Source organism: Pelophylax lessonae (genome assembly GCF_965119305.1).
Source record: "Pelophylax lessonae genome assembly, chromosome: 4".
Taxonomy (NCBI): Eukaryota; Metazoa; Chordata; class Amphibia; order Anura; family Ranidae; genus Pelophylax; species Pelophylax lessonae.
Window position 1 is genome coordinate 663274118 of NC_138771.1, and position 25779 is coordinate 663299896.

At 44.6% G+C, this 25779-nt stretch overlaps 1 protein-coding gene and 2 long non-coding RNA genes across 3 annotated transcripts in view; 2 read left to right on the forward strand and 1 right to left on the reverse strand.

The window, feature by feature from the left end:
- Nucleotides 1-25779, forward strand: part of LOC309554195 (C-type lectin domain family 10 member A-like) — a 1138017-nt gene that overhangs the window by 898908 nt on the left and 213330 nt on the right. The window lies entirely within an intron of this gene.
- Nucleotides 1-25779, reverse strand: part of LOC309554196 — a 1064551-nt gene that overhangs the window by 824232 nt on the left and 214540 nt on the right. The gene's annotated exons all lie outside the window — the stretch shown is intronic.
- LOC309554197 overlaps nucleotides 4266-25779 on the forward strand; it is a 31813-nt gene continuing 10299 nt past the window's right edge. Inside the window, exons 1-2 of the long non-coding RNA XR_014225211.1 lie at nucleotides 4266-4338; nucleotides 13563-13669. This is a non-coding gene — a long non-coding RNA (uncharacterized lncRNA). The remainder of the gene's footprint in view (nucleotides 4339-13562; nucleotides 13670-25779) is intronic.

Consider the following 25779-nt stretch of genomic DNA (forward strand, 5'->3'; position numbering starts at 1 on the left):
GAATACATAAGATATCAGTGAGAGTATTGATAATTGGTCAGTTGCGTACATATATAGCAACCACAGCTCATCTATAGGGCTATTAATTACATCATATTCAGTCATTGAGTATCTATTGGTCAGTTGCATATACCCTATATTGATCTGTATCAACATAATGTCCAAAAGGCAGACAAGGAGAGGCCGACGCTCATATGCCACAAAAAGAGGGCAAGCAGCCTCTGTGTCCATTGTGAAAAGTGGTGGTCACAATCGACATAGTGCATCCTCCGCAGGCAGGGCACGCCCGTCCTTTATTTTCAATGTTGTCCTTGCTATTCAGCCACAAGATGTGGAAGAGTTGGTGGAGTGGATCAATAAGCCATCCTCATCCTCCTCTTCCTCTGACACCCACGCTCCCAGTAGTTTTCCTTCCACCGCAGCTGCCAAAGCCCCACGTTCCACAGGCTCCTTCTCCTCAGCTACTCCTTCAGTTGCCCCACCATCATGCACGGAGGAATCACCTGAACTATTCGATCATAGTGTCAGTGACATGCTCCTGGAGGATGCCCAGCAATTTGAAAGCTGTGATGTTGTTTCCCAGGTTGATGAAGGGACTAACATGAGCCTAGAGAGAGGGGGTGGAAACGACGGACAAGAGACCAGCAGTCATGTTGCCACAGCTGAAGCATAATGCCAAGTTTGCTCCAGTGACGAGGATGGAGGGGATGATGAGATCACTGAATGTACTTGGGTACCTGACAGGATAGAGGAGGAGGAGGAGAAGGGGGAGGATGAGGAGGATGCACAACTGCAATGAGGCAGGATGTGCTCTATGGGCCGGCCTAGCAGTAGCCAACCTATTGCATCACAGCACAGAGCTCCACATGTGCAAGGTGCTGCAAAATCCCTGCGGACTCCAGAAAGTTCATTAGTGTGGGATTTTTTCAGCACCTGTGCAGTAGACCGCAGCATTGCTGTTTGCAGCATCTGTCTACAGCGGATCAAGCGTTGCCAGAACACCAGCCGCTTGGGCACCACATGCTTGACAAGGCATATGACTACCTGCCATGCAGTTTGTTGGCAACAGCACCTGAAATAGGCACCAGATCAAAACAAGCATACATCACATTGCTTCTCATCTGCAATCTCTAACCCTACTATACCTCATGCCTTCTCAAATACCAGCATTGAGAGGGATGATGGTATAGCAATGAGTGGCACAGAGAGTTGCACCCAATCTGCTAGTATTACACCACTGCTTGATTTCAGCAGCAGGCAGATTTCACTACCCCAGTATTTGAACTGTAGAAAGAAATACTGTCCCAGCCATCCACATGCTCAGCGTCTTAATGCTAGCTTGGCCAAATTGCTGGCATTACAGTTGGTGCCTTTTCAGATGGTAGACTCGGCTCCCTTTCACAAATTTGTGGAATGTGCTACACCACAGTGGCAGGTCCCAAAAAGACATTACTTTTCGCGCAAGTCCATTCCAGCTCTCTACCGTCATATTGAAGGTAGTGTTTTGGCCTCGTTGGACAAAGCGGTCATCCGGAAGGTGCACATTACTGATGAATCTTAGTTCAGCAGGCATTGACAGGGACATTACATTTCTTTCAATGGGCACTGGGTTACTCTGCTGGCAGCTGGGAAGGATGCAGGACAGGGTTTGGTCTTGCAGCTTGCTTTGCCACCACGCCTCCAAAAAGCTGGTGCTGGTTCTGCAACATCTGGCTACTCCACCACCTCCTCCTCTTCTTTCATGTCCTCTTCTGCGCAATTCTCCTCTGCAGCAGCAGTGCTCCCTAAGCGTTCAAGGGACTACGCAAGCAGTCAGGCTAAAAGATGCCATGCTGTGCTTCATTTGGTCTGTCTAGGGGATAGGAGTCCCACCGGTGCAGAGATTCTGTCAGCTCTGCAAGGGCAGGCTCAGACATGGTTGATGCCACGATAGCTTAAACCAGGAATAATTGTATGTGATAATGGCACCATACTTCTCTCCGCCCTCCGACAGGGAAACTTGACACATGTTCCATGCTTGGCACATGTTCTGAATCTGGTGGTGCAGCGTTTCGCACATACCTGGGGTTCCAAGATCTCCTGAAGCAGGCCAGGAAAGTCTGTGGCCATTTCCGCCATTCTTTCAATGCTAGTGCTCGCTTATCTGACATTCAACAGGAATTCAACCTGCCCGCCAACCGCCTCATTTGTGACATGCCCACCAGGTGGAATCATAGACAGGGCACTTGAGGCAGAATAGCGGCAGGAAGAGAAGGACTACCTTTCCTCACAATGCCCCCTTTATGCAGATATCATTCCTGCAGGGGCACAATACACACAAGAGGAAGTGGAAGATAAAGATTTTGGCAGCATGCATGTAGAGGAAGAGGATAGGATACAGCAATCTTCAAGGGATGGTTTGGATCCCTCAGAAACCCCAGGAGTTGTACGTGGTTGGGGAGAGGTTTCTCCTGCTGACAATGTCATTCTTAGTGACCCAGAGGACTCAGAAGCTCATGCCTCCTCTAACTTATGTTGCATGGGCTCCCTGATTCTGCAAAGCCTGCAAAAGGACCCGAGGATTTTCGTGCTATCAAGGAGAGGGATAATTACTGGTTGCCAACCCTTCTTGATCCACTTTACAAGGGTAAAGTTACAGAGCTCATCCTGCCTTCGCAGAGGGAGCAGAGGATGAAATATCTTTGTGTACCGATTTACCAGACACTGGTACCTCTGGCTTACTGGGTCTTGAGGACGGACCACTGGCCAGAACTTGCTCAATATGCAATGGAGCTACTGGCCGGTCCTGCTTCTAGTGTGCTTTCCAAACGGACGTTTAGTGCCGCTGGAGGTTTTGTGACGGACAAAGGAGTGTGTCTGTCCACAGACTCTGTTGATCAGCTGACTTTCATCAAAATGAACCAGTCCTGGATCAACAAGAGCTGTCAAGCCCCTGATGCTGATGTAACAGATTGAATTTGCTAGGGGTCTGCCATCCCTTGAAGACTGCATATGCTGCCTATCCTATTCCTCTACCTTGATTCTGCTAGCTTCCAACAATGTTTTTGGTTTCAGTCACTACCAACCCCCAAGGCATAATTTTTCAGCACTTGTATGACAGGTGGATAAAATTTAAATGTCATATGTCCCTTTTAACAGCAGGTCCTGTCCCTGTGCCCTGCTAACTGTGAGGGGTTACGGTGTTCAGGCACCACTAACAGCAAAGGCCCAATTTTTGGCACTTGTATAGCACATGCGATTTTAAATTTGCATGGAATTCTTACCAGCAGGTCCCGTTCCTGCACCCAGCAAGAGTAACTGCGAGGCCTTGGTTACGGCATTCAGGCACCACATTAAGGAAAGGCCCAATTTTTGGCACTAGTATAGCACATGCAAACTTGCATGGAATTCTGACCAGCAGGTCCCATTCCTGCACCCAGCAAGAGTAACTGCAAGGCCTTGGTCACGGTGCTCAGGCACCACCAACAGCAAAGGCCCAATTTTTGGCACTTGTATAGCACATGCGATTTCAAATTTGCATGGAATTCTTACCAGCAGGTCCCGTTCCTGCACCCAGCAAGAGCAACTGCGAGGGCTTGGTTACAGTGTTCAGGCACCACATACAGCAAAGGCCCAATTTTTGGCACTTGTATAGCACATGCTATTTCCCATTTGCATGGAATTCTTACCAGCAGGTCCTATTCCTGCACCCAGCAAGAGTAACTGCGAGGCTGTGGTTACGTTGTTCAGGCACCATCAACAAGCAAGGCCCAATTTTTTCTGCACCCGTAAGACAAGTACATGTGATTTGAAATTTTTATGTATATTTGTATATGACATTTTTTGTTTTAGAAATGTCAGTATTGCAGCAGCAGACTACATGCATAGTAGAGATGCACTACTTTACAGGCACATTCAGGGGACCCCCCAGGCACGATATTTTAAGGAATTTTCATTTTTATAGTTTCACTTTAAGCCCCATTAAAATCAGTAAATCAGTTGCTCACAGTTTTTTGGAAAATGAAGAAAAAAAAAAAAAAAAAATATATATATAGGGACAGGGAGATCTAGGGACAGGGAGATCTAATTGATGGAATTTCCAAGACATATTACAATCCAGGATCTGACTCAGGGATGTTTATCTGTGATTTCCTTTTATTATAATTTTACCATCTTGGCTGAACTGTCTTCTTTCTTGCTCCCTCAGACTCTTCTGATCCATTATGCAGTGAGGAATGGACAAACTATGGACTCAGCTGCTACAACTTGTCCACAGAATTACAGCTATGGAACACCTCTAAGAAAGACTGTGAGGACAAGGAGGCCCACCTGGTGGTCATTAATGACGAGGGAGAGATGGTATAAATGCTATACAGACAATCCCAACTGTGATAATTCCACTTCCAGCAATATTTGATGCCAGTTTGCAGGACAACAATCTAAGCACCGGGATACTTAGATTGATTATGCCCGAGGCAGGTTAACTGAGCAGTTGATCCTTTGTACACACACTTGTGTTTTAATAGAAACACACACCTTTTACAGCATCTGCTGGGATTTAAATGTGTGTATTACTTGCTGCCTCATCCAGACAGGAATGTAACAGAGTTTACACTACTGTAGCTTCTTCACAGAGACAAAGTTCTTTAACCCCCTTCCATACTGTGCTATAGCCAAAATACAGCTACAGCATGGCTATGTTGTTCTGGGAGGGAGTTCATGGATGTCCTCCAGGAACCACGCCCCCTGCTAACCCCCTAGGGCGCCGCATCCAGCAAGCTCTGTAAAAGCTGTGTCTTCCTGACACAGCCAATCACAGATCGGAGTAAAGGGCCAATCACAATCGTCTTTTATCATGTGATCAGCTGTGTCCAATCACAGTTGATCACAATGTAAACAGACTTGCCTGTCGGCATACCTTTCCTCACACACTGTGGCAGTGTGAGGAAAGCAGAGCCAGGGGACATGCACACATATAATCAGTGCCCTGATTATCAGTGCAACCCAATCAGTGCCCATCAGTGCTGCCTATTAATGCCCATTAGTGCCCATCAGTGCTACATATCAGTGCCCATCAGTGCCATTTATCAGTGCCCATCAGTGCCCATGAGTGCTTCCTATTAATGGCCATCAGTGCCCATCAGTGCTGCCTAGCAGTGCCCATCAGAGCTACATATCAGTGCCACTTAGCAGTGCAAATGAGTGCTGCTTATCAGTGCCCACCAGTGCAGCCTATCAGTAACTATCAGTGCAGCCTCATCCGCACACATCAGTGAAGCTAAAAAAAAATATTTTTTTTTAAACGTTCTGTCTTTTTTAATTTGTTAAGCAAAAAATGAAAAACCCAGAGGTGATTTAATGGCACCAAAAGAAAGAAAGCTCCATTTGTGTTAAAAAAATGATAAAAAAAAATTATTTACAGAAAAGATATCACAAAAACTGACATAAGCATTAGTAAAATAGTAAAATAAGAGGTTTAAAAGAAAAAAAAAAAAAAAACTTGATACATCAGAGTCACTGACCCTCAGAAATGACTCTTAGCACCCACATAGTGTCTATGGTAAGACGGGGGACCAGAGCTGTGGGCGCAGCCATCTTTTCACATCCCTTCAAAGGATTTGGGGGCTTGCAGTGCTGCGATTGGTGGTGCAGTGTGTTGCTCCAAAACACTGCATCTTCGATCCCGGTAAAGAGCCTATAATGTAGGTTCTTTACCATGTGATCAGCTGTGTCCAATCACAGCTGATCACAATGTAACTAGGAAGTGGCAGTTATCCATATTCCTAAAGTCACCTTGACAGGGCGTGAGTAGAGGAGAGCCAATACGAGGCTCTCCTAACAGGGGGGAGTGCAGTGATTATCAGTGCGGCCCATCAGTGCCAAACAGTGCTGCCTATCAGTGCCTATAAAAGCTGCTCATCAGTGCCAATTATCAGTGGCCATCAGTGCTACATATTAGTGCCTCCTCATCAGTGCCCATCAGTGCTGCCTACCAGTGCCCATCAGAGCTGCATATTGGTGCTGCCTATCAGTGCCCATCAGTGCTGCATATCAGTGCCAATGAGTGCCACCTATCAGTGCTGCCTATCAGTACTCATCAGTGCCACCTATCAGTAGCCATCAGTACAACATATTAGTGCCTCCTCATCAGTGTCCATCAGTGCCACCTCATCAGTGCCCATCAGTGCCACCTATCAGTGCCCATCAGTGCTGTATATCAGTGCTCATCAGTGTCACCTATTAGTAGCTATCAGTGCTAAATATTAGTGCCTCCTCATCAGTAGCCATTTGTGCCACCTCATCAGTGTCCATCAGTGTCACCTATCAGTGCCCATCAGTGATGCATATCAGTGCTGCCTATCAGTACCCATCAGTGTTGCCTATCAGTAGCCATCAATGCTACATATTAGTGTCTCCTCATCAGTGCCCATCAGTGCCGCCTATCAATGTTGCATATTAGTGCCGCCTATCAGTGCTGATTATCAGTGCCCATCAGTGCTACATATTAGTGTCTCCTCATCAGTGCCCATCAGTGCCACCTCTTCAGTGCCCATCAGAGAAGGAGAAAACATATTTATTTTCAATTTTTTTTTAACATTTTCAGTCTTTTTTTATTTGTTTAGCAAAAAAAAAAAAAAAACCCAGTGGTGAAATTCCACCAAAAGAAAGGTCAATCTATCTAAAAAAAAAATGATTACAATGTCATATGGGTACAGTGTTGCATGACCACGCAATTGTCATTCAAAGTGTGAGAGTGCTGAAAGCTAAAAATCGGCCTGGGCAGGAAAGGGGTAAAAGTACCCGGTATTGAAGTGAATGACGCTAATGCACATGTGCAATAATGAACACTCGTGTATGTAAGTACAGATAAGATTCTTTACACCGGACCACAACCTGCATTATGCGCATTCGCAGATCTTTAGGCGTAGCTAAGCATTTCATATTCCTGACAGCGGTAGGAAGTATGAAAACCCCTAGCATCACAGATACGTGTTGCTCACTAAATGGTTTAAGGGGGGCTTTCATGGTAGGCTTTGTTAGAAGTGATTTGAAGACCCTCTAGTGGAGGTTTATGACATCTCTGAAGTCTTTCTTAGCTGGCCTCTGTTATATCAAATGTGTACAAAAAAGAAGAATGCCCAAGGGACTTTGTAAGACACAAACCACAAGGTAAAAATGTGCAAAATGTATCAAATTTTAAACACTTTGGTACATACAATAGAAATAATTCTGATAGACATAGATACATAGATATATGCATGGGTTTCCATGGTTAACATAAATCAAACTATGACTGACAAATTTTGCAAAAAGCGTAGAGAAATGTTATCATATATACTATTACACCTTGGATTGTCAGTCATACTTTGATTTATGATAACTATGGAAACCCATGCATATATCTATGTACCTATGGTATCTCACAAAATACATTTTTGTAAATATTTTATTCTATCTTTTCATGTGACAACACTGAAGAAATGACACTTTGCTACAATGTAAAGTAGTGAGTGTACAGCTTGTATAACAGTGTAAATTTGTTGTCCCCTCAAAATAACTCAACACACAGCCATTAATGTCTAAACCGCTGGCAACAAAAGTGAGTACACCCCTAAGTTAAAATGTCCAAATGGGGCCCAAAGTGTCAATATTTTGTGTGGCCACCATTATTTTCCAGCACTGCCTTAATCCTCTTGGGCATGGAGTTCACCAGAGCTTCACAGGTTGTCACTGGAATCCTCTTCCACTCCTCCATGATGACATCACTGAGCTGGTGGATGTTAAAGATCCTAAGCTCCCCCACCTTCCGTTTGAGGATGCCCCACAGATGCTCAATAGGGTTTAGGTCTGGAGACATGCTTGGCCAGTCCATCACCTTTACCCTCAGCTTCTTTAGCAAGGCAGTGGTCATTATTATGTTGGAATACCGCCCTGCGGCCCAATCTCGAAAAGGGAGGGGATCATGCTTCGCTTCAGTATGTCACAGTACATGTTGGCATTCATGGTTCCCTCAATGAACTGTAGCTCCCCAGTGCCGGCAGCACTCATACAGCCCCAGACCATGACACTCCCACCACCATGCTTGACTGTAGGAAGACACACTTGTCTTTGTACTCCTCACCTGGTTGCCACCACACACGCTTGACACCATCTGAACCAAATAAGTTTATCTTGGACATGGTTCCAGTAATCCATGTCCTTAATCTGCTTGTCTTCAGCAAACTGTTTGCAGGCTTTCTTGTGCATCATCTTTAGAAGAGGCTTACTTCTGGGATGACAGCCATGCAGACCAATTGGATGCAGTGTGCGGCGTATGGTCTGAGCACTGACAGGCTGACCCCCCACCCCTTCAACCTCTGCAGCAATGCTGGCAGCACTCATACATCTATTTCCCAAAGAGAACCTCTGGATATGATTCTGAGCACAGCACTTAACTTCTTTGGTTGACCATGGCGAGGCCTGTTCTGAGTGGAACCTGTCCTGTTAAACCGCTGTATGGTCTTGACCACCGTGCTGCAGCTCAGTTTCAGGGTCTTGGCAATCTTCTTATAGCCTAGGCCATCTTTATATAGAGCAACCATTTTTTTTTCAGACCCTCAGAGAGTTCTTTGCCATGAAGTGCCATGTTGAACTTCCAGTGACCAGTATGAGAGAGTGAGAGTGATAACACCAAATTTAACACACCTGCTCCCCATTCACACCTGAGACCTTGTAACATTAATGAGTCACATGACACCGGGGAGGGTAAAAGGCTAATTGGGCCCAATTTGGACGTTGTCACTTAGGGGTGTACTCACTTTTGTTGCCAGCAGTTTAGACATTAATGGCTGTGTGTTGAGTTATTTTGAGGGGACAGCAAATTTACACTGTTATACAAGCTGTACACTCACTACTTTACATTGTAGCAAAGTGTCATTTCTTCAGTGTTGTCACATGAAAAGATAGAATAAAATATTTACAAAAATGTGAGGGGTGTACTCACTTTTGTGAGATACTGTATGTCTATCAGAATTATTTCTTATAGACATACAGTAATGGGACGAAGACACTTTCATGCCCCTCCCATGCCAGCTCTCCTCTGTGTCTATATCACATGTCCACATATCACTAAATGGTCTGATCAAACAATTTGTGTGGCTGGGAAAAAGACCTCCATGACATATCTCATAAAACGTGATAAAAGTAGATGGCACTAGCTGGCCAGTTATAGAGGACTATCACACGGCGACGTTATTGTCCCAAACAAAACAATGGTTGAAAGAGCATTAACATGTTCTACTTCATTACACCTCTTACTCTTGGCAGACACTTGGAAGCCTATGAACCTATACACCTTTCCTCCCACAACACAAGCGACACTGACAGCTTAGAGGAACCTCATAACTTCCTCACGTATTCACCAAGCTTCCACCACGCTCTGCAATCCTCTACAGGTACTGGAAGATCTCATCCCATACCTTTCAGTTCACAAATAGAACGACCATGGCCTGCTATGATTAGATGAGATCACTATGGCCAGTGACCTTAAACCACTAAACACAACAGAACACGGACTACTACCCTCTATTTCCTACTCCTATGCACAAATAAAAGCCTTCCTATCTAACAGGACTGTGGAGTCGGTAGATAAATGTTCCGACTCCGACTCCTCAGTTTTTTGTACTTCCGACTCCTCTGTATTACTATGTATTAATCTTTCAACACTGACTTGGGTGGGTGGCATTGCAGTAACTATTCTGGCCACATCACTAAAGATCTCTGGATAAACAAGGATGGCTTCTTCAACAGTAAGTTTTGATGAGCGATCATTACTTTTCAACTTCTTTTAGTGCTTTATAAAACTCCTGTTGGATTTTTTTAATTTGGACATTTACTGGTTCTGTAACGCTTATGCAAAGTCGCTTTCCTTTAGCAACTTCCATTTTGTCTAAGAAGGAATCAAAGTCTAATTCTTCGAAGAAGATGATACTGAATTACCACTATTGCTTAAAAGAACTTCATCCTGTGGAGGTATTTCAGTTCGTAATCCCTTTATGCGAACTGCTACATCATAGAGGGCCTTTTTCCCAGTAGCAGTCTGTTCGCTGTTCAACAAAAGTCGGCTCATTGGGTCGACATAAATAGCCGCTAACAAGATTTCATTTTCCAGCAAAAGGCTCTCTCTTTTCATCATTGAAGATGTAATGCCCTCAGCTATTAACCCTCCATTTTTGTTCAGGCAATATAACAGGCTCTTCCATTCCAAGAGGAATTTACCTGGGGTTAGATCGTCACATTGCAACCTCTTGGTGACAGTGAAGGGGTGAGAAAGAAGGTTCTCCAGCTCTTTTGTTTGTGTCCACTGGCTTTCAGTTAATGCAAGATTTTCATTGTCCATTTCTTCTATGAAGTCTTTAAGTTCAAGCAAACGCTTCACCATTAAATAAGTGCTTCCCCAGCGAGGTGTTTGATCCAAAATGGCTCCTTTCCCTGCACGTCTTTTCAAAATTGCATCTGTTTTTGGGGCCCTGACTGCAACAGTTACTTGCCGTAATTTGCCAATGCATGGCGATCGTTTAATCCATCTCTTATGGCAAGTTGCAGTGTATGAACAGCACATCGCATATGATGAATAGTAGCAAGCTTCAATGCTTCTTCAACAAAGTAGTCTAAAAAAATGTCAGCATTCTCTTCAGTTTCTAAACTTTCTCCAATACTTGCAGAGATGTCTTCCTCTAACTCTAATATCTGTTTGTTACTTTCTTCATCTGCGTTCATCTTCTCAATTGTGCTCAACATGTTAGAAGCGTTATCTGTCACAACACATAAAATCTGTTCCTTTGTAATTTCAAAATCTTCTATAACACCCTCCACTAACTTCTGAAGGTAATCACTGGTGTGATGTGCCTGAGTGTCCTTTAATTCAAGGGTCCATGTTATTGTTTTGTTATTTTCATCCACAAATCTAATATTAATAGCAAAATAATTGACTCTGTGACGTGTGCATGCATCCATTTTAAGGAAGACAAAACATCCTTTCAGTACTTTCTGTAGTTCTTCCTTTTTACATTTGGCCTCCTCAATTATAAGTTTACTTATACTAAGTCGTTAATTATAACTTTTTGTGAATTTGGACATTTAAACTTGCTTTTTTTTTAATTCCAATCTAAATTTAGTAGGAGTAGGAGTCGGAGTCGGAGTCAGTGCATTGTTTGTAGTATCTAAATACCCACCTCCCAATATACAACTACATAGCCAAGCACAGGAATTCTACGGTAGACCGGGGGAAGGAAAAAAAGGCATCTCCCTCTTCTACAATCTCATACAAAATAAAACAACATTTGAAAAAAAACTCCCCCAATGCTGAAATGGGAGCTCGATTTAGGTAAACAATTTACACCCCAAAAATGGACCCAGGCTTTCAAAGCAGTAAACACAGCTTCACATTGTACCAACCACTGGGATCTTTCCCAGAAAGTGGTAGCCAGATGGTACAAAACCCCAGTCCTTCTGGCAAAGTTTATTCCTGCCTATTCTCCACTCTGCTGGAGGGACTGTGGACATCCAGTCACCATATACCATATCTTCTGGACCTGTATCAGTATCACCAGTTACTGGCGTAAAATATTCCAAATTATGCTGACATCACGGGGATCCTAAACCCTCCTGATCCCGCCTTAGCCATTCTCCATATCAACATAGACAACATAGACCATCCTTATAAGTCGATTGTAACACACATACTACTTGCAGCCAAACTGGTCATAGCTAGGCATTGGAAGGACAGCATCTCCCCCAATCCCTCTGAAGTTCTTGCCCAGGTTAACTTAAACCACCAATATGAAAGACTATTGGCAGCCAGAACCCATATACCCCTTACATGCTTTGAGGCATGGACTACATGGTATACCTGATGATATTTCTGATGTTTTTATGATTCTCTTATCTATATCCATCTCTGTGTCACACCTATGTGCTCTATGGATGTCCACCTTGTTACCATTATTCTTGTGACCATTACTTTACCAAATGGGAATGTTCACTCGCATGTTTGTTTGTTTATTTGTTTGTTTGTTTTCTTAAAACCAATAAAAATTACTTTGAAAAAAAAATGTAAAGGAATAAAGGGGTGAATGACATCCCCTGGATTTATCTAAATTATTTTTATCTGATAGCTTTATAGTACTCCCAGAAGACAACTATTAATGTGTTTCTGGGATCCTTCTGATTTCTGCATCTTCCACAATATTGTCACTGCAGCCGCTATGCCCGCTCCTCCCCTCCTCCTCTCCTACCCAATCACAGAAGCCTTGGTATTATGTGAACACGTTAAAAAAGTACAAAGGCTTCTGTGAATGGGCAGCAGAGAGGAGGGGCGGGCATAGCTGCTCTGTGTGTGTCTCTCCTCTCAGATCCTGGTCATTAGTGCAGAGCCATAAACCTATCAAATGTAAATAATAGAGATAAGCCCAGGAGATGCCATGCATATCTTTGGACTTAAAGCGGTTCTTCAACCTAGAAAAAAACATGTCGAGGTCAGCAGCTACAAATCCTTTAGTGTGATATGCCAGGTGTGACTACTTGCGGATTCATATCTAGCTTCCAGCGCTATGCTTTGTAAATGGTCACACAGCCTTCTGGGACCTGTGATGTTTCCCAGAAATCTGCAAGCAAATTTCTGTTTGAATCACCTATTTGATCCAAGTGGAAGTGGGAGCGGGTACTTATTAAAACTAGGTACTCCTTCCCAAAAAAATAATTATGTGCCAAATGTGGAAGGGGGGGATAACATAAAGCAGAACAATCATGGGTGCAATGCCAGGATCCTGCAGACTCTCAGCTGTCTGCCCGCTCCTCCTTATGGGCAGTTAAATCAATGAACTATGAGAGCGCTCACCAGCGCTCTCTCAGTTCATTGAGAACTACAAGTCGTCTGCCACTGTGGAGACAGTGCTTGTAGTTGTGTAGAATGAATGAATGACGCAGCTGTGTGGGTGGAGCCCCTCACTGCCATGCTGTTTTTTAATTGTGACAGTGGATGCTGGGCAAAGATCTCCCACCCGCTGTCACACTGGAGGAGGGGGGGAGGGGTATCGGGGAGAGGCTGCAGGAGCTGGAACATGTTACTTGTTACACCCAAAATAAGAATAAATACCCCAAACTTATCCTTTCACAGTTTTCAGTGAAAATATTTTTATTTTTTCATAATCTATAGGTTTCTACGCATGATCTTCAGTCTAATGTCTATGATTTTAGGTTGGATTGCCACATGCTGTGAAACGGTTGTTTTTCTAGAATACATTTCCTCTGTTCTCCATTTTTCAAACTTGACCTTGCTGTCCATTTTCTTAGGCTAACCTCAGGGATGTCCTGAGCCTGGAGATGGGTCGTACCATATCTATGTCCCAGGGGGAGGATTACATTTGTGTTGGGGTGTGCAGGGTTCTCACAATTTTTGTGTGGGTTTCCTCATGGTGACCCAGTTTAATCCAAAAATACACTGGCAGCTCAACTGTCATCTCACCAATTTGGCCATAGTGTGTTTGTGCGCATGTGTATAATAATTCATCTTCAAACATCTTCTATCTTTTGTCTTTTGTAAGGATTTTCTGCGTAGGATTGCAAACGGCACATCTTTGTGGATCGGTCTAACAGATATGGATGGAACCTGGAAATGGGTGGATGGAACGCCATATGATGTAACTCTAAAGTAAGACACCGAAACCCCAAATATCAAAACCCTTTTTACATATCCCCAACACTAACATCTGGCAAAATGATCTAAAAAGGTGGCATACCGATGGATTTTTGAACTTAAGAACATTGTTGAGGCTTTAATTTAATCCACCCCAAGCTTTGCAAGATATGGTCCAGTCACAGCTTGCATATGCTGTCCAGTTCTGGTCACCAGTCCTCAGGATGGATGTGCTGGGACTGGAGAGTCCAGAGAAGGGCAGCAAAGCTAATAAGGGGGCTGGTCAACCTTAGTTATGGGGAACTAATACAAACATTAGGCTTGCTCTCCCTGGAGAAGAGAGGCTTAACAGGAGATGTTATCACAATATACACATATCTAAATGGTTGTTCTAGCACAGGGAGGAAACTATTTAGTCTCAGGGTGCCAAAAAGGACATATGGCCACTTAATGATGTCGGATAAGAAGTGGTTTCAACCTTAAACTGTGTAAGTGGGTCTTTACTGTCAGAGCATTAAGGATGTGGAGCTCCCCTCCGCAGTTAATGATGCCTGCGGGTAGTGTTGATTTTTTCAACAAACTCTTAGATGGGCATCTTAGTGAATGCAATATACAGGGATATGGGGAATGTTAAAGACATAAGTATACACACCCAAACAGGTTGAACTGGATGGACTGGTGTCTTTATTGAACCTTACCAACTATGTAACACTTTTTTGTCCAAAAATTCATAATGTACACATAATCAGTAATGATCTATGGGTCAGTCCTTATGAGCCAGCCCAATCTAGGGGGGCTAGGTAGAGGGACTGACATTGCAATGAAAGGTTTCAGCAGGGTGCCACCTCTTCTCCAGATCTATGTACTTGATGTGCTACCTCTTACTTGTCTCTTGATGTGATTGAATGGTAAATATCTGAAAATCTAAGGTACATCAAAGCCAAATATCTCCTTATCTGGAAGGATGTGAAATGTTTCCATTAAAATCAGTGAATTTTATCATCAGTGGCCTAATATCCTTAGAACTTTCCATACTCGCTTTACTTCTCCAGAACTCATTGACTTTCTGTCATACGTTGATGGACACAGAGGAAGGAAGTGGAGGGTAGGACGGGGCTTACTTCCTGTAACGTGTAGAGACAGGAATGCAGATATACTGTATATAGAGAAAGGTCCCAAACAAAGCACACCTAGCAAAGCCGTTAGTAAACAGGTGAAAGCAGCCACAGCCGGATTTATCCAAAGACACATCCCCCAACACATGGGGCTGGTTTCACCTGTTTATCGTGTGTATGAACATCTGCGCATAAAGACAAAGGCAGCTTGCAAAATGTACAGACACAGTTCTGGTATATCGAAGGTAAAAGGATCTGCAGCGCCCGAAGAAAGTGTCACTTAGCTTTTCAAACTGTTCACAGTGAAACATTATATAAGTCCTTCAGCAGTGTAGATACAGCTTTATGCAGAGAACCATAAAGGTAAAAAGTCCTCCGGTAGTCCGTCACTCGTACAGCATGAAAAAAACATGAAAAAGCAACATAGTGTGACTCTGCTTCAATCAGATACACAGTGTTATAAGGGGAGGAACCACACTCATAGTAGGAGATAGATATAACTGATGAAAGTGCTGATACACAGAAGCTCCCTGCTTCCCCTATGCAATGAACACTTACCAGTAGGGTTGAGCGAACACGGACTGCATTATTCGTGTTCGTACCGAATAATTGGATTTTTGTTACCCAAACACGGACCCGAAAACTTTACTGTATGTTCGGGTAAAAATCCGTGTTCGGTCATTTTATTTCCGGGTTTTGTATGTATTGGCGCGCTTTTCATGGCGGGCTTTCAACAGCCAATCAACAAGCGTTTAACTGGTGTGCCTTAAGCCATCCCAGCCATGCCTACAAATGTATTAGTAGTTGTGATTGGCCATCTGAAGCATGTGACCAAGTCTTTATAAGTTCGAGACTGAGCGCCGCTGCGTCATTATGCTGTAGTACAGGGACAGAGCACACATCATACGTGCTGGCTGCTGATTAGGGACAGACAGGCAAAAAAATCATATTGTGTCCGAAATAGAATTGAGGGACAGGTCAGAGTGCTGCAGGCAGGGCGAGATATAGGCATTTTAGGGAGAGACTGGAGATAGGCAGGGTCAGTGTTCTAGAATCAATTTTGCTGTGTGGGGGGGGTTTGCAGTGTCGGCAGTGACCGATCTTATCAATCCTTTTAGGGAGAGACTGGAGATAGGCAGGGTCAGTGTTCTACTACAATCGATTTTGCAGTGTGGGGGTAGTTTGCAGTGCCGGCAGTGACCGATCTTATCGATCCTTTTAGGGAGAGTCTGGAGATAGGCAGGTGTCAGTGGTCCACATCGATTTTGCTGTGTGTGGGGTGGTGTGAACACAATCTTTTTGCCCACTGAGGAGAAGGGAGAAAAGTCTTTTTCATCAGTCAGTTGTGTGCAGCGTTTTTCCTTCAGTGCTGCTGTGCTGACTGTGATAATACACTGCTGTGTTCACATGTGCTATTATTGAGTGATTTCAAAAGTTATACACTTTTTTCTATTCCACTATTCAATATACACCCTTGGGTTAAAAAAAAAAAATTGTGGCATAGTCTGTACTAATCTAGTTAAAAATTACAAACTTAAAAGGGGATTTTTTTTTTTTTCCCTCCATAGCCTGCAGCAGAGCTGACTGATATAAGACACTGCTGTTCACATGTGCTATTGATAAATCACCAATTTTATATCATATTTTCTATTCCGCTATTCAATCTACACCTTTGGGTATAAACAATTAAATTGGGGGATAGTCTGTATCGGCACGTGTGAGATACACCTTTCCAATTTTTGGGGTGCATCTCATACCGCCGAGGATTTGAGGGTGCTGCCTGTTCCGAACTCCTCCTACTCCTCATCGTGCCTTTGGGGGTACAAAAATAGTAATTTGGGCCTAGCCTGGGTCTCTACGTGTGAGATACATACACCTTTTGATATCATATTTTCTATTCCGCTATTCAATCTACACCTTTGGGGTAAAAACAATTAAATTGCGGGATAGTCTGTATCGGTACGTGTGAGATACACCTTTCCAATTTTTGGGGCGCATCTCATACTGCCGAGGATTGCAGGGTGCTTCAGTGTGCCTCCTGCCTGTTCCGAACTCCTCCTACTCCTCATCCTGCCTTTGGGGGTACAAAAAATAGTAATCGCGGCCTAGTCTGGTTCTGTACGTGTGAGATACATACACCTTTTTTTTGATAATATTTTCTATTCCGCTATTTAATCTACACCTTTGGAGTAAAAACAATTAAATTGTGGGATAGTCTGTATCGGTACGTGTGAGATACACCTTTCCAATTTTTGGGGCGCATCTCATACTGCCGAGGATTTGAGGGTGCTTCAGTCTGCCTCCTGCCTGTTCCGAACTCCTCCTACTCCTCATCCTGCCTTTGGGGGAACAAAAAATAGTAATCGCGGCCTAGTCTGGTTCTGTACATGTGAGATACATACACCTTTTTTTAATAATATTTTCTATTCCGCTATTTAATCTACACCTTTGGAGTAAAAACAATAAAATTGCGGGATAGTCTGTGTCGGTACGTGTGAGATACACCTTTCCAATTTTTGGGGCGCATCTCATACTGCCGAGGATTTGAGGGTGCTTCAGTCTGCCTCCTGCCTGTTCCGAACTCCTCCTACTCCTCATCCTGAGCCCCAAGTCATACAGCAGTCTCTTCTTCTTTTTGAGGACTCTGTCAGCAGGGTTTCCCAGGGCCATCCACCTAGCCCTGCCCCAGAAGTGGAAGAGATTGAGTGCAGCGTTGCCCAACCACTTATTTCTCAAGATGAGTACATGCAAGGACCATCGCAGCACGTCTCCGATGATGATGAAACGCAGGCGCCAAGACCGACAAGGCGGACAGGGGTGAAGACTGGGTGGAAGATGATGTGGAGGACGATGAGGTCCTCCACCAACATGGCCAGTGCAGATGACGCCGTTGTCAGCTTAACTATCCCACTTCTATGCCTCCTTCAAAAAACAATGCGGGCGATGATGGAAGAGGATGTGGCACACGATGAGGAGGAGGAGGAGGAGGATGAAGAGGTAACATTTCCAAGGCTTTCAGGGCAGTCATTCGCAAGGGGCTCAGAGGGTGGGTTCCTGCACACACAAACGCCAGGGACACAATTGTCCAGCAGGGGCACAGTTCTGGAGGATGAGGAGGATGAGGAGGAGGAGATGGAGGAGGAGATGGAACCATGTTCACAGCAGGGTGGCACCCAGGCATGCTCATGGCCATCGCTGGTGTGTGACTGGGGGGATACAGAGGACACAGACAATACACCTCCCACAGAGGACAGCCTTTCGTTGCCTCTGGGCAGCCTGGCACACATGAGCGATTACATGTTGCAGTGTCTCCACAACGACCGCCGAGTTGCCTACATTCTAACTTGTGCTGATTACTGGGTGGCCACGCTGCTGGATCCCCATTACAAGGACAACGTACCGTCCTTAATTCACTCACTGGAGCGCGATCGCAAGATGCGCGAGTACAAACGCACGCTGGTAGACGCGATGCTGCTGGCATTCCCACCTGACAGCAGGGCCACAGTGGAAGCACAAGGCAGAGGAAGAGGAGGAGGAGGAAGAGGTCGCCAACGCAACCAGGGCACCGCCAGCACCTCAGAAGGCAGGGTTAGCATGGCCGAAATGTGGAAAAGCTTTGTCAGCACGCCACAACAAACAGCAGCACCAGCAGCTCATATGGAACGTCTTAGCAGGAGGAAGCATTTCACCCACATTGTGGAGCAGTATGTGTGCACACGCCTACATGTAGTGAATGACGGGTCTGCCCCCTTCAACTTCTGGGTCTCCAAATTGGGCACATGGCCTGAGCTTGCCCTTTACGCCTTGGAGGTGCTGGCGTGCCCTGCAGCCAGTGTATTATCTGAATGGGTATTTAGCACGGCTGGGGGCGTTATCACAGACAAGCGCAGCCACCTGTCCAGAGACAATGTGGACAAGCTCACGTTCATTAAAATGAACCAGGCATGGATCCCACGGGACTTTTCCGTACCTTATGCAGAATAGCAATGGATACCGACCTTACCCACCCATTGTTCCATTTTTGCTCTCTCTCACTCTTTTGGGGTGTACCCTCATTTAAAATTTCTGATAAAAAGCAGTGTTGGCTACCTCGTCCTCCTCCACCGCCGCTTCCACCTACACCGCCCATAGGTGTGCGCAGCCTATTGCATTAAGGTGTGCACCCCAAAGTTTAAATACACATGCATGTGTTTGCTTACATGTACATGGCCCGATACATTACTCTCCCTGCTGGCAAAGAGAAATAGAGCAGAGCAGGTCCGAGGGAGATCTTTCCCATCTCCTCACTGGCAAACAGAGCGATAATGCTAATGTGCCCTAGGTGATTAGGGTGTGCCCAGGTACACCCGGCACACCCTGTGCGCACGCCTATGACACCGCCACATCCACCACCACCTCAACCTCCCTCCTACTCCATATGGGCCTCGTCCTTCAGAGATGAAGAACATTGTTTTATTTTTCAGTTTTTTTTTTTTGTTGTTTTAAGTTATTTCCCTATCCACATTTGTTTGCAGAGCACTTGTCATGCTCTTAACTACGTTTTGCTGCCATTTGCAGCACTCTAGCCCTTTCCTTTGGTGTTTTAGAGCCATTTTAGTGCCTGAAAGTTCAGGTCCCCATTGACTTCAACGGGGTTCGGTGTCCGGGTAAAGTTCGGAAAAAGTCCAGGACACGGACCCGGACTTTTTTTTCAAGTTCGGCCGAACCCGCCGAACACGGACATCCAGGTGTCCGCTCAACTCTACTTACCAGCTATAAACTTTCAGCCAGCATAAGGGTAATGAGATTAGCAGCATACCGATCTTTTTTCAACAGTTAAGCCACTCACGGATCAGCTGGTAGTAAGCAACCCATACTAAGCAGTGGCGGCTGGTGCTCAAAAGTTTTGCGGGGGGGGGCGCAAAAAGAAAAATGTAATAGGCATTGCTTTGCGGCAAAAAAACGTGGTAAAAAAGTTGCGTGAGAATATAAATCATGGAGCCGAGATCATGTGAGACGCCGCACCTGCTGATGAATGATGCGCGCCCGCAGTTAAATCTCAGGGTTGGAACAGAGATGACTTAATGTAGTGGCTGCCCATGCGCAGCGGGACGTGCGGCAACAGCTGATATCTGATGCAGTGAACGTTAAAAAACACAACCCCATGAAAATTCCCTATCCCTTCCCAGTGGGAAGCGGCTCAGCTGTTGAATGACGTATGTGCACAGGAAGTGACGAGGGTAGGGAATTTTTACAGGGTAGGGTTTTTTAACATTACACCGGGTCTCCAGCCAAGCCTCTATCAAATGCCCAGGAGAAGTGAATTGTAGACAAGCCCAAAACTTTGTTCACTGGTCACTTATCCAGCAACGCATACTTGGCATCAACCACTGATACAATGCCATCCAGGTATATATCACTTCCCAGTTCAGCATCAACCCAAAACATAGAGGCCACAGCTCCTGGATCTGCCACGCCTGTTGTTTACAGTAGTATATAATCAAACTTTCCCTTCTTTTGCATCAGATTTTCAATTGCTTTAAAAACCGTTGTCCTTTACGGAGCAGCACAGGCAGCCATTTCTCAGCTCCAACCACTCCTTATACAGCTCGCCAGTTTGGCTGATGACTAAAGACTTTTCTACAGCACTGTCTTCACCAAATTCATTAACAATGACTGCTATTCTTTTGTTGTGTTGTTCAGTCAGAAAATAATTCAAAAGAGTAGTTTTTCCAGCACATCACCCTGGAGGGATCACTCCTGCCTGCACCGATCACACATCACACTGCACATCACAGTGTTCTGTAAACACACTGAGCTTCCTACTGTGACCTGCTGACCCAATGAGCTGCTCCATAGCGGCATTTTCCCCCTAGTAAAAGTCCCTTGCTTACTTACCAAGTCCAAGATCAGATGAGAGCAATGCTGTATAATTCGAGGTAGTCACAGTCCACTGCAGCCCAGAAGAGAGACAAAGGCATCTGCTGGGCTCTGTGGTGAGGCGGCGGGAAGCAGAGAGTGGCGCTCCGCCCTGCCACTGCCCCTATGACGTCCTGATTGGTCACATGCCTGACGAAGGGGTCCTGTGCGGCTCCGAGAAGTTGCACTATTTTTGATGTGATCGTAACTTCAATAAAGTTTTGGACTGCTTTTGCAAGAGCCTTGGTGTGCTGGCGAATATGTATTTACTTGTAACTAATCCAAGTGCCCACTGGTGATCGCTTCAGCACCCAACATACACGAGCCTACAAACCAGGAAGGTGTGCGATAGGAATATGAACTATATGGACCAATCACAGGACAGCAAACTTGGAAAACATTAGTGGGCCCCGAGAGCACACCAGGAACCCGCCAATCCGCAACAGATAAAAAAAGCACATGATTCAAAACCCCCCACCCCTCCCATAGACAGCAATGTGTCCGGCGCCCCTCGCATTGAAAGGTACACTTTTTTTTTTTTTAAGATGCTTGCTGCATTTTACTGTGTGTGTTTACTGTGTGACTAGCTATGGGGGGTGCACCCCTGCCCCCCCTATTGACAAGCCGCCACTGGTCTTAAGGATCCCAAGCCAGCTCTGCTTCCTCTCCTCTCACTGCGGTCATTCAGCTCACAGCTCACTCATTCTCACAGGAGTGGGACAGATAAGGGCCAGGTTATATGTTTAAAAATGACTCCATTTATTAAAAGTATAGTATAAAAACAGAGCTGCCACTTACATGGGTCCCGCCGCTGTAACAGGCTTAGCAGCAGCGTAACTAATCACAGCAAACATGCCCTGTAGTAAAACACGCACAACGCGTTTCCGGCCATTTGCCGATCATCAAGGGGTTAATGTCACTTGTCAATCTGAGCCCTTTTATCTACACTGCAAACATTTTTCTAATCATAGACCGGACGCCCGCTATTACTCTGTACCCCCGCAAACAGCGCCATCTTTTGTGGGATCACAGATACAGAGCACAGGTAATTACACTGGACAAACGGAATGTAATCAGAAAATTTTCAATTTCAAATAAAGTATCAAACCAAAAGTACCAGCGTTTGATTCATCCATGTACTGTAGCACTAGTAATGGACAATATTTATAGTTTTGAAATAAGTGTAATATATGTAATATTGGGACGGCTAAGTAACCCTAATCCCCCCTGCAAATATACAAGCTGGTACCATCAACAGGTCAGAGGAAACAGCATCACACCCTCAAAACCTCACTCAACACTTAAGCGAGGAGAGATTGTCGCGTATCCCCCACTCACCTGGTACAGCAATAAAGCATAATTGAAAAAGAGGACAAGAAAAGGAGAATCGGATATCAAACCAAAAAATATGCAAAAAATAAATCCTAAGCCAGAGTGGGATCAACTATTATCAATAAAACAGTTGATATGCCACTCCATGTTGTGGCCAAAGGGAAAAAAGGATTTTAACTCTTAGAGCCATTTAATCTCCAATTGTGAGACCTCTCTTTTTTTATTACAACCCCTCCAATGAGGGTCCAGAAGGGCTTTGGAAGTTAATTTCAGACATGCAGGGTTCCTATTATGATGTTGTCTATAGTGTAGGGATAGACTACGCCTCCTATAGCCCGCTCTAATGCAATAGACATGTTCCCTTAACCTGTCTCTAAGCCTCCTTTTCGTGCAGCCCACATACTGTTTTTTACAACCGCATTCTAACAGGTAGACCACAAATTTAGATTCACATGAAATAAATGTGTCAATGTCATACGCTCTTCCAGTTACATTTGAAATAAAGCTAACCACTTTCTTGAGCCTGGCATGACTTAGACTGCAAATGACACATCTATTGCATGGAAAAAAAACTCACAGGCCTCTCACTAAAGATAAACTCGGCTTGGGAGGATCCAGCACTTTGTGCACAATTTTGTCCCTTGAATTTGGGGCTCTCCTAAAGATCACTTCGGGCTGTTCAGGAAGGAAATCTCTCAAGGTATAGTCAGCTTGCAGGATATCCCATATTTTCCTGATAATACGCTTAGCTTGGTAAGCCTGCGTGGAAAAAGAGGTAATAAATGCACATACCATTGGTTTTTTTCATATTCTCTGGTTTGTTTTCATTAAGTAGAACTGATTGGTCCATCATACCTACTTCATCTATCACCTTATCAATCACCTGCTCCTTGTATCCCTTCTCAAGGAACCTCCTCCTGAGAATCAGACTCTGTTCATTATATACTTCATCAGAGGTACAGTTCCTCCTGACTCTCATAAGTTGTCCCTTCGGGATTGTTTTGGAGTCATGGTGAATAGAGATGGCCTTGCGGTTCGCCCGGCGGTCGGTTCTCGGCAAACTTTGCTCGTTCGCTGTCCACCCATCATGCGAACATATGGCGATGTTCGTGGCCGCCATATTCTTTTACATTGTGAAGAACTTTGACTCATGACACATCCATCAGGTGGTACAGGATAGCCAATTGAGACATGTCAGCACATGGACATACCCCCTACCTTATAAATAGACCTGACCTGGCTGCCATTTTACAGTCTGCTTTTTGTCAGTGTAGGGAGAGGTTTGCTGTGTGGAGCAGGGACAGACTGTCAGTGACACAAAATGCTCGGTAATAGGTCCAAAAAATTCCTTTTAATGACTGGTATTAGGTGTACTGTCTAAGTGTCTATATTCTGTCTTTTTTCAGTGTAGGGAGAGGTTTGCTATGTGGACAGATTGTCAGTGACACAAATCGCTCAGTAATGGGTCCGCAAAAGTCCTTTAAAGGACTGGTATTTGGTATAGGTGTACTATTGTTTGGTGTGCAGTATATAGGGGTGTAATACACTTATAATATACTTTCTAATATAGAAAGCATATTATAATGTATTTGGGTACTGAAGAAATTTTGCCTCTTTCGCTATGTTAACTCTGCTACACACAGTGACAAAAGTTACTAGAAAATATTTTTCATAACTGGTGTGATAAACCAGTGGCCCCCCAAAATGACAGATTGAAGCGGGGTGTTATATAACAATATACTTTCATAATAGTGTTTTTGGGTACTGCAGAAATTTTGCCTCTTTCGCTGCATTAACTCTGCTACACACAGTGACAAACGTTACTAGATAATATTTTTTATAACTGGTGTGATAAAGCAGTGGCCCCCCAAAACGACAGATTGAAGCGGGGTGTTATATAACAATATACTTTCATAACAGTGTTTTTGGGTACTGCAGAAATTTTGCCTCTATCGCTGCATTAACTCTGCTAAACACAGTGACAAACGTCACTAGAAAATATTTTTTATAACTGGTGTGATAAACCAGTGGCCCCCCAAAACGACAGATTGAAGCGGGGTGTTATAAACCTTCTTCCACATATACTGCACTTCTCTAAAAACTCTTGTGACAAGGTAATCTAAAAAATGACAGGCAGAGGAAGAGGCAGGCCCTTCTGCAGGGGTGGTAGGGTTAGGGCAGGAGCACCAGGCTGGAGCGAAAGTGGGAAGTTGCAGAAGGTGCGTTTGATTACGTCAAAGGACGCACCAGAGTTGGTTGAGTGGCTCACTCGGCCTTCCTCTTCTGCACCCTCCTCATCCTCTATATCTGCACCCTCTTCACTCTCTGCTGTGTGCACCCCCAAAGACACCACCACAAACACCACCACCACATACCCTCCGCTTGAGTCACAGGAATTTTTTTCCGATCCATCACAAGACATTTATGATGCGCAGCCATTCTTGGCATTGGATCAGAAAGAGGAGGTAGCAACAGCCGCCACTCAGCAGTCTGACGACAGTACCCAGATCAGCCCAAGGAGGTTGGTCCCTGCTGTTGCTGCCTACTCCGAGATCTCTAATGTTAGTGGTGAGGAAGGTGACATTGATGATGACGTGTCTATGGATGTCACGTGGGTGCCCACAAGAGAGAAAGAGAAGGGGAGTTCAGAGGGAGAGATGGACCAGCAGATAGGGAGGAGAAGCAGGCTAAACTTACATTGCACAGGAGGGACAAACCAGACTTGTAATGTATCAGGAGCGAGTCATCAACCATGTACGGTCACATCTGGCGCTCCCAGGACACCGGCACATGGCTCTGCAGTGTGGGCTTTTTTTAACCTGTCCGCTGCTGACAATAGTGTTGCCATCTGCAGCCTTTGCAGTCAATGCATAAGTCATGGTAAGCTGTTGTGGAAATTTTATTGTGGTCATTTCTTTAGGTAGTTAAATTGCCATAATCTCTCCTAGTGTCAGCTCACCGGTAATCGCTATGCACAGCGAATATTGCTTTAACTGGCATTGAGGAAAGGCCTGTTGGTGAAAACCTTCCATCAGATGGGCTGGCACAATACTTGTAGCAAGGAGAGTCTATCGCACAGATGTATACCCATCATCCAGGGCCCCGTACTGTGGAGATATGTTTGTGATGTATAATTCTTATCGTTTTACCAAGATTAATGGATGGCATCTTTCAGTCATATTTGATCCGTATGACTGAAATACTGCTGCTATTATCTTATGATAATAAAGCCCCATCTTCTGGAACAAATAGCATGGTCACTATTAAATATGGTTTTCCATGAACTATATTTGAAGGGATCCACTAACAGGTAATGAGTCCATGTTGTGCTCTGTCCTTTGTGGCAGTTGGGAGTCTTAGACTCAGTCATGTTCATTCATAGACATTTACTCGTATTGTACTTTTTGAATGTATACATGTTCTGTGATTGGTGGTCTTGAAGCCACTCCTTGTAACCCCCATTTTGTTCACTTGCTTTAAATAAACCAATCCCTGCCCTGAGACAGACGTAGAAGGCTCACACAGGAAACTCACGCAGCACAGACCTCACACACATAAACACAAGCTCACACATCCATTCATGCATGCAGACACAGAGAGACTTTTACACAGAGGACACAGAGGACACACATCCACAACCACTCGCTCTCATCCACACTCACGCATCCACACACACATACATACCCAGAGAGAGAGACCCGGGCAAATGGCATCGATGTGACCCAGCATGTCTGTTCCTTTTTGTGTCGCCAAGTGCTTGGTAAACCTTATACAAAAGAG